The 9568-nt window shown below is 34.2% G+C and overlaps 1 long non-coding RNA gene across 1 annotated transcript in view; it reads right to left on the bottom strand.

Moving 5' to 3' along the window:
• Nucleotides 1-1365: 1365 nt before the first annotated feature.
• Nucleotides 1366-9568, bottom strand: part of LOC106725175 — an 8595-nt gene continuing 392 nt past the window's right edge. Inside the window, exons 2-3 of the long non-coding RNA XR_001361042.1 lie at nt 3721-3741; nt 1366-1451 (exon numbers count right to left, since the gene is read on the bottom strand). This is a non-coding gene — a long non-coding RNA (uncharacterized LOC106725175). The remainder of the gene's footprint in view (nt 1452-3720; nt 3742-9568) is intronic.

The following is a 9568-nucleotide window of genomic DNA, read 5'->3' as shown; positions in this document are numbered from 1 at the left end:
TTCAAGGGTTCATAATAAAAAGTTTGAAGAGACTGCATTCAGAATTCCTAGTCTAACCCTATTTTTTTAATATTTACTATTGAAAGTATTACATATGTCCCCTTTACTCCCCCATTACTAACCCTGTTTTAAGCTGGCATTTGGATTGGATTGGATGTTACTTCTTATACTTGGAATGACTATGCTGTTGCCATAAGATTTCAGCTAATACATTTGTTCTATCATAAATACACATGTCAATTAAGAGCACTATTTTGTCTCTGTGCTCAGCAGCTTCCAAAAGCATGTTATTATCCACAATAATTGGAAAACTCATTTTGATGTAATCTCTGAAAAAAACTGCTACAGTGGATGAGGTGTCATTGTTTGCTATCACACTTTCTTTGTGAAGTACAATGAGAAATGAGTTGACCAAGAGACAGAATTTTCAAACCTGTTTTTAAGGAAACACTGCAATTACTAATGGTAATGACAAAATAAGCCTTCTAATGATAGGCTTGCTTTCCAGTGGCATATATTTCTTCTTAGTGCAGACTGACATTATCATCTTTCTTTTCCTAAAGAATAATCACTAGATACAAGATCCATCATAAGCATCACCCCTCTGGTTTCCATCTCCCCAAAGTAGAGTAGGTGTTTGCTCCTCTATTCTCCTACAGAAAGCTATTCATATCTTTCCATATCACTATTACCTACTTTCCTCATTATATTGTAATTATCTGCTCATCTGTCAAGTCTCCCTAAAGAGATTTTGAAATCTTTGAGAACAAGGAGTATTATTACTTATTTGTATAGCTTCAACACTTACCACAGTGCCTAGGACACAGTAACACTCAAAAAATATTAGTAAAGGGAGGAAAGGAGACACATAGAGAATAAAACAAAGAGGGAGGGGAAGATATAAAAATAGCCTGAATCAAATTAGAACATTAAAATCATGAGAATATTAATGACTGCTCAACCTTCTCAAATTCTTTTGTGGAGTTAGTAGTCCTCATCCAAGTATTCTAGTCCCTTCTAAAGAAACAATTTTTACTTTATCTGCCTCAGTATGGTACATTTATTTGCTTTCTTATTCTATCTAATTAAGAAATGAGTAGAAGATTGAATACATATATAGTAAGTGCACAATAATAGCTACTGAATAAATCAATGAGTAAATGAGTGAAAACTTAACAATAAATGAGTTCCTAAGGCAGAAAGATAAAAATGAAACCTTGTTTAACAACCCATAATTTTCATAATGTGCTTGAAATACTTTAATTCTTTAGTAAAGTGATTGACAGTTGATGGTGCAATATTGAGAGAGATGCATTTTGTAAAATTTTGTTAATTAGGTAGGGACAAATTCACCATAATTGTCCTTTGTGTTCAAAGTGAAAGCTGCTGACAGCCATGTCCAGGTGTATTCTGGACCAATAACTTTCTAGTCACTGGTTTGGCTCTGCTGTCTAAAAAGCAAAAGAGTTGTTAATTAGCAAGTGAAAATAACACTTGATTGACTCTACTAAATTAGATTTTGTTGATCTGCCAAAGTGAATTTGTCATTAGAATTTATTAGAAACACCCTCACACACATACATACACACACATACACACACATACACACACATACACACACATACACACACATACACACACATACACACACATACACACACATACACACACACACACACACACACACACACAGTCCCTTAAAGGCTTAAGCATCCCAGATTGTTTAGTGGTATTTTCTTTGCACTAACTAATGGTGTAACTGAAAAAAAAACTCAAAGTTTTGGAGTCAAAGGCCTATGTAAAAAATGTCAGCTCTTTTTCTTTCATCTGTTGGCCCCAGGCATACTGTTTAACCTCTCTGAGCTTCAATGTTCCAATATATAAAATGATGATAATAGTGCTTTCATTGTAGGATTATTATGAGATTCAAAAGAGATAAGAAATGGAAAGGACTACCTGTGTCTAATATCATGCCTGGTGTTTATTAGATGCTTGATAAATCTAAACAGAATTCTTTAGGATTAATCCTCTCATGACAATAAGTTTGAAGTTTTTTCTGGCTAGATTTATGAATGCATTTATTCAGTGTACATGTGTAAGGAGAATACTGTATAAAAGACATATTTGATAGATGCTAAATATTATAATATCTTCAAGGGGGTTATGATTCATTTAGGGAGATAAAATGCATGCACTTATGACTAAAGTACTATGTAAGATATTATATGAAGAGATATTATTTGATTATTTTTCCTATAGCTAGATTTAATTATCCCCATAATTAGTCTCTTTGATCATTAAATGCAAGTTTTTATTATTTTTTAATCAAACAGTGTTACTGTAATCCAGTGATTTTCAATCTTTTTTCATCTTGTGGCACACATAAACTAATTACTAAAATTCTGTGGCACACTAAAAATATATTTTTGCCAATCTGACAAAAATAGGTATAATTTTGACCCATTCATACCAGACAGCTATTGTATTGGCTGTTGTCATTTTTTAATTTGACCATCTAAGGGAAAAGAGGTCAGTGCCCCTGACTAAACAGGTATTGAATTTTTTAAGACATGTGGAACACAGGTTGAAAATCACTGGTCTAATCACTTAGTTGACCAGCCAAATCACTCTAATAACTAATACATTAGTTCTCCATTGTAACAACAAACTTTTAATTCTCTCTTCCTCTAGTTATTTAAAAAGCCAAAATTTGTAAGAGTATTTTCAATATTTCCCTTTATTTTGTTAGTGAATATGTCTTCCATTTCCTGACACAAGCATCATTGTTATTAGTAAATACAAAGGTACCCAAACTGGCTTTGTTATTATGAGTTTTTCCCCCAGAGTGTGTGTGCTTTTCCCCAGAGTCAAAATCATCCCATGGTGCATAAAGGAAAAGAAATTCATGTTAGTGATGAGATGTCAGGCAGTGTTTTGTGAACTGGGCCTTTTGCTACTAAAGTAAACGAAGGGAAAATAATGATGAGAGAATAGTGAAGGATAAGGATGAATGAAAGTGTAAGGGTGATAGATAACCTAAAAATGAATAGAGAACGGTGCAGGCTGAAAACACATGTGAGGGTTAAGGATACTAACTCATATTTGAGTGCTTAATGCCAGCCAGCTGAAAGACACTCAGTGCTTTATATACGAATGCCAGTATTTCACATTAAAGTTTGAACTTCTATAATACTTTAACAGTTGCCCACCCCCCAAAACCTGTTTCATGCTTTAGTTGTATAAACATCATTCACAAAATACTTTGCTAAAATTGGTACAAATTAGAACTGGCCATATTTATTTCAATTAGTAAACAACTAAAAGTTTTGTTGTGTGTTTTTTCTAAAATGAATAGTAATTTCTGCTTCTTAGAAAGAAATTAGATTATCATTAGACTGTGGACAGCTCCCATGCTTTCTTGAAGAGTGTAATGTTGTAGTCATTCTCTTCACCATTCTTTATAACACCACTCTATAGTTCTGTGCACTTATAAAAGTCATTTAACTTCACTGAGTCTTAGCGTCTTCATCTATAAAGTGGAGGTAATGCTTGTATTTTTAAGTGAGAAAATATATCTTCCAGTAAATATTATATGCATAAGTATTGCTATTATTAATATTACTTGTTTTTCTTCACTCTTCTCTTGCCAATTAGGAAGAGTTATGTGACCACTCTCTATTAGTTTGAAGGATATCATGCTGAATATGTGTAATTATTAACCAGAACTCCAGATGCAAGGTCCTCATAAATTATAAAGTTCAATAAATTGCAGAGAAAAAACAAAATGAGAAATAAAATGATCCTTAATAAACATTGTTATTCTCTTGAAAATAAATAAATAATTAACTAAATATTTTTCCATAAAAACAATCTATAGAAGTGATTTCATACTAGAGCGATGGAACGACAAAATCAGCCCTTTGTGCTGGGCAAGTCCAGATTCCAAAGCCAAAATATACAATCACTACAACTAGAGGGAGAGTAATAAGTAATTTCATTCTATAAAGTAAGCTTGAAGCTAAGAAAAAGAGAGGTTCAAGTGAAAAATAAGTAAAATGTAAAGAAAAAATAATTTTTTGATAAAACACAATTTTTAAAATAAAAGGAACAACTATTGTAGGGATGAAGAAAAGTATTTTTATTTATGTAATGTCACACATTTTTTATTATATTCAAAAGCTTACCTGTGATAGTCCCCTCAGAGAATCAATAGGTTTTCTTGTACGCACATTTTCAAAAGACACTTTAGTCTTTTAATAGCAGTTATATTCTTTTAATAGCAGACATATTCCACTTAGAATATAGGAGGAGTTTTTCAGCTTTATTTGCCTTTTAACATTATATAAGCCTGTGCACTGAAAGGAGGCTTTAGGCAAGATGCAAGAACACTGTTAAGCTAAAAATAAAGTTGGGAGGCAATAATAGCACTTTTTTTTTTTTTTAGTTTAAACCAAGCACATCTACAAAGCAATAATAATCAAATGTAACAAATACTGCCACTGTCTCTAAAAAGGAAAGCACAGAATGTGCTCTGGAATAGAACCAAACAAATAAGCAGATCCTCTGAAAATGCAAGGCACACTTCCCAAGAAATACACAACACTGCAATCTACAATAAACAGAACAAAACATGATGAAGAGATCACATGTATTCCAATCACTGAGACTAGCTAAAGGCTTGCTTAATTGGTATCATCTCAAAGGGTTTCTCCTCGAGAATACGATAGGCATAATGATAACCTTTTATATAAGTACTTCATTTACTGTAGGGCAATTTTTTGTGAGCTTAAGAGATGCCTCTTCGGGAACACCTCACCTCCCCCCCATTGTATGATACAACTACAGGTGCTCTCTATCAATGATGAAGAAAAAGAGGCTCGCTACTCCCCTACTCTACTCATAAGAAGACTACAAGAGCAACAGACTCATCAGAGAGAGAAGGAAGCAGCAGCAGAAAAAAAATAAGATCGCTAACTCCTCTGTGAGAGGATGAAGTTATACTTCATTTTGTAAGGCATTGAGGATATACTCAAAGGGAAATGCAACTTCTATTTAGGAATGTACCTACCCTAGCAGAACCTTATCCTGAAAAAACAAATCTCCATTAAGTATGTACATGAATACCCTCAAAGAGAAAATGGTTACATAATTTCAGCACTGTATACAATGGATAATATCCGTTTATCTACCTATATGATTCCTAATTCTATCATTGGCATTGTGTAGTTCTGAGAAAAGTACAGGCACACACATCAAAAGCCCTTGAGAAAATGGCCCCCATTGTTATATGTGTGTAATTTCTATTCTAGAAATGCTATCATTATTGCATTATGTGAAAAGCAGATACAATTGGGTCTGCCATAAAAAAGACATAATTCACTGTGACAAAAGCTAGCTCTCATTTTCATCCATTCATTAAAATTATAATATTTATTGAGAGCTTTCTGTGTGCCATAATGTCAGAATATATTACTGATGTTGTTCAGCTGAGTCAAACATGTACACATACAAATATATAAAACTCTGTGAAAAAAACCCTCCATTTTTACATGTGTATAATTCCGGTTATATAAGAGGTATCATTTTCTATTATACTAAAAATGGAGATATCTGGGCCTGTCAAGATAAAGATATAATTCACACTGAAGAGAGCTTGATCTTACTTTCATTTATTCATACATTCAAAAATAGTTATTGAGAGTCTTCTATCAGCTCAGAATAGCCTGCAGTCCTAGAGAATATAATATGGAGCTAATAGTGCAGAGGGAGAGGCAGAATTTAAACTAGCAACAAGTGTTCTAGGGGGATGAGTGTTCAGAGAAAGGCGGTAAAGGATGCTATGGGGGCACCTAGGCCAGTGAAGATTAATCTGCAAATATTCCCCTAAGGACTTAATATTTGGTTCAATAGGCAAGTGAGACAGTTTCCAGCAAAGGCAACAGCATGTGTAAAACTCCTAAGGTAAAACACAGAAAGTGACTTTTTTTTTAGGAACAGAGAGAGAATATAGATATGGATTTACTAATAAGTGGTCAGAAACAAGGCAGAAGAGATCATCAGGGTCAAATTTGAACTCATTTTATCTCATTTCTTAGGATAAGATTTGAATTTTATCTCAAGCCCTAGTGAACTCAAGAAAGTGGTGTAATTAAGTAAGTGACAAGGTCAGATTGGCATTTTATCTCTCTGGTTATGGATAGAGAGTAAATTTGAACAAGGTAATCCTGGAGTCAAAGAGACTGAATGTGAGGAATCTTAACATATTTGAGTTAGCAACAGTAAATGAGGGTGGCTTGAGTTAAAGTAGTTACAGTGAGGACGATAGAAATATACAGAGAGGTAATTGGATGGCAAAATCAGCAGGGCATGGACAAATATGCACACAGAAGATACAGGAGAAGTAGAATCAAGGATAGCACCATCTGAATTGGAAAACTGGGAGAATGGTGCTATCAACTGATAGGACAGTAGCACATGAGGACATGTAGGTTTAGGGGACCAAGAAAGATGGTAAGCTGAATTTTAAACTTGATGAATGTGGATGCCAGTGGACATCTAAATAAAAATATCAAAAAAGATATCTAAATGGTAATTTGGGTCTGGGATTCAGGAAAGGGTCTAGGTTTGAGATATAAATATGAATGCAATCAGCTCTATCAAGTTTGTGATGTCACATAAGGGAGAATGTGTAAACAAAAGAAGAGAACTCCAAAAGTTACCAATATTTTTAAGGGAAAAGATAGCCACAAAGGCAACTGAGATGTCGTCATGGAGGGAGAGGTGTAGTTTAACAGAAGCCAAAAATAGACTTTGTTTCAAAAAGGAAGAATTACTTTGTACTACCAATTGTTACTGAGAGACCAAGAAAGATGAGTCCTGAATACTATGTCCACTTTCAAAGAGGTCATTTCTGGTACAGGCGAAATCAGTTCCAACAGAGATGGGGCTAAAGAGTAATAGGGAGAAGGGTGAATAAGTGTGAGTTCTTTTACCAGGTACTATTCAGAGGAATTTTCTTTTCAGAAAAGATACTGGAACTAATAAACCTAGGCAAGAAGTAGCTACTCTTCTGGGCCAAGGACTCATGGTTTTATTTTTGAAGGTGTCAATTTTCCATAGATTTCTTCCATCTCTACATGTCTTAAAAACAGAGGCACTGACTGCTCTATGTTCCAGACTTTTTTCAAGGATGTTTGTATAGCAAACAATCTTGGATAATACAAAGAATATATTTCTCCACAGCTGCTTACGGACCATTCTAAGAGATTTGGTTTGGTGTTTCTCTCCTATAATACAACACAATGCATGTACAAGTGCCACCTGGCCCTCTTCATGTCTCCTTGTGCAAACTGGGACTGAAGGCACTGACACAAAAAATGATGGCTCTCTGGCTGCTGCTGTTACTAAGAGTAATAAAGCCTTTTGTCTCTGGCTGAGGAGTTTCATGACTTCAGCCAGTATCCGTGAACCTGTGGTAAGCTGTGCATCAGCTTGCAAGCATAGCAAAATCTCAGATTCTTCTCAATTCTTGAGTTTAATTATTTTTACCTGTGTCCTGGTCCTGCTCAGAACTTTGACTTTTCAGCACCTATGCCAACTAAAACGTTAAATTGTTCCTATAAAGAGAAATAGCTTACTGTTTTATGTTATATTCTCTGAAATATAAACTGTCAACTCCAATGTAAGCTATAGACCAGCAGCATAAATTAGAAAAATGAGACTGCGTCCTGCACAACATTGACAAGCTTGCAGGACAATATTTCTTAGTTTTGCATTTGAGCACATCATTTAGAGTGCATATTTCCTGGTTATGTTCACTCTGCATACATATACACAGCATTAACTGCAGTACTGTCATTTTAATGCCAAGTTACCTATATGACACAGACATATGATTTTAGTAAAGCTCCACAGAGTGAATAATTTATGAATGATAGAGGCTCTTTGGAAACTCATTATAATTCTTAAAAGAATGGTATCTAATCTATAGATGATTATTCCTTTTATAAAAAATTGAAATATAAGACTCCCAAAGGATCAAATAGAATCCAAATACATCTTGCGTTAAAGTCAACACTGGGTAAATTAAGGTTGACTTGAAGTCATTTATGCTAGCTGGGAGCCTTGTTCGTTAAAATTATCTAAAGTTTTCTTTGAGTAAGTTAGAATTTATCAATATCTTTTAATAGTTTGTGTTCCCTTATGTAAGTGTAGACCCTATAGCAGTGATGGCGAACCTATGACATCAGAGGTGACACGCGAACTCATTTTTTTGGTTGATTTTTCTTTGTTAAATGGCATTTAAATATATAAAATAAATATCAAAAATATAAGTCTTTGTTTTACTATGGTTGCAAATATCAAAAAATTTCTATATGTGACACGGGACCAGAGTTAAGTTAGGGTTTTTCAAAATGCTGACAGGCCGAGCTCAAAAGTTTCGCCATCACTGGCCTATAAGCTCAAAATTACAGAAAACAAACAAATAATGTTGACCTACACTTGATTAAATATTCAGTAAACAAAAAAGCAATTGAAAACAAAATAAAGCTAAAAGAACACATACAGAGGGGTATGTGTATACATTTAGGTCAATGGAACAGAATTACTAAAAGAAACTAATTGTCACATTGAAATCATAATAAATGGAGCAGATATTAACAGGGACAAAAACTAGAAAGATGAGATATGTGTATTCTTTAAAGTCTGTTAAGACCATCAATATGCAGATTACTCTCTATCAGACAGAACTTGTAACAGGGTTGAAAAGGAGGCGTGAGTAATCAATTAAATGCGTGAGATTACAAGTAGGAGGGAACATTTTTTTAAATCACTCCAGGACGCTCTGGGCATAATCACTGCCAGAAACACTATGTCCTGAATCCTAAGTAAATTTTCAAAGATAGAGCTAACTAAATGTAATGTGAAAATCCCCTCCAGTGAAAAGTAACAACTCAAAACAGATATATCTATGAAACACAAAACTTTCAGTTTTCATTTTTTGCAAAAGCTCTTTTTGGAATGTAGTAGTTAAATGCCACAAATTTCCTCTTAGTAGAGAATCTAAGCAGATCCTATAAGTACTCATAATATACCAACCCTGGATTATCACTAATAGTCATCTGAAAAAGAAGTAGCATTTAACATAAAATATTGCCAGAATAATTATTCCTCTTCACATTTTATAGTTTTCATTTGTTTTTATAAATATACTATTATGTCAACAAATGTAAAATCAGCATTATATGAAATGCTGAAAGGTATTCTTTAAGAAGAGGAAGAAGAAAAAGGCACTCTTACCATTTGCCACAGCATGGATGGAACTAGAGAGCATTATGCTAAGTGAAATAAGCCAGTCAGAGAAGGATAAATACCACATGATCTCACTCATTTGTGGAATATAATGAACATCATAAACTGATGAACAAGGACTGATCCAGAGACGGAGAGGCATTGATTGGACTGTCGGGCCTTGGAGGGAAGGTAGGGGAGGGCAGGGTTAAGGGGGAAAGATCAACCAAAGGACTTACATGCAAGCATATAGGTCTAACCAATGGACACGGACAAC

Source organism: Myotis brandtii, unplaced genomic scaffold (genome assembly GCF_000412655.1).
Source record: "Myotis brandtii unplaced genomic scaffold, ASM41265v1 scaffold1404, whole genome shotgun sequence".
Taxonomy (NCBI): domain Eukaryota; kingdom Metazoa; phylum Chordata; class Mammalia; order Chiroptera; family Vespertilionidae; genus Myotis; species Myotis brandtii.
This window is presented reverse-complemented; position numbering and strand designations above follow the sequence as displayed.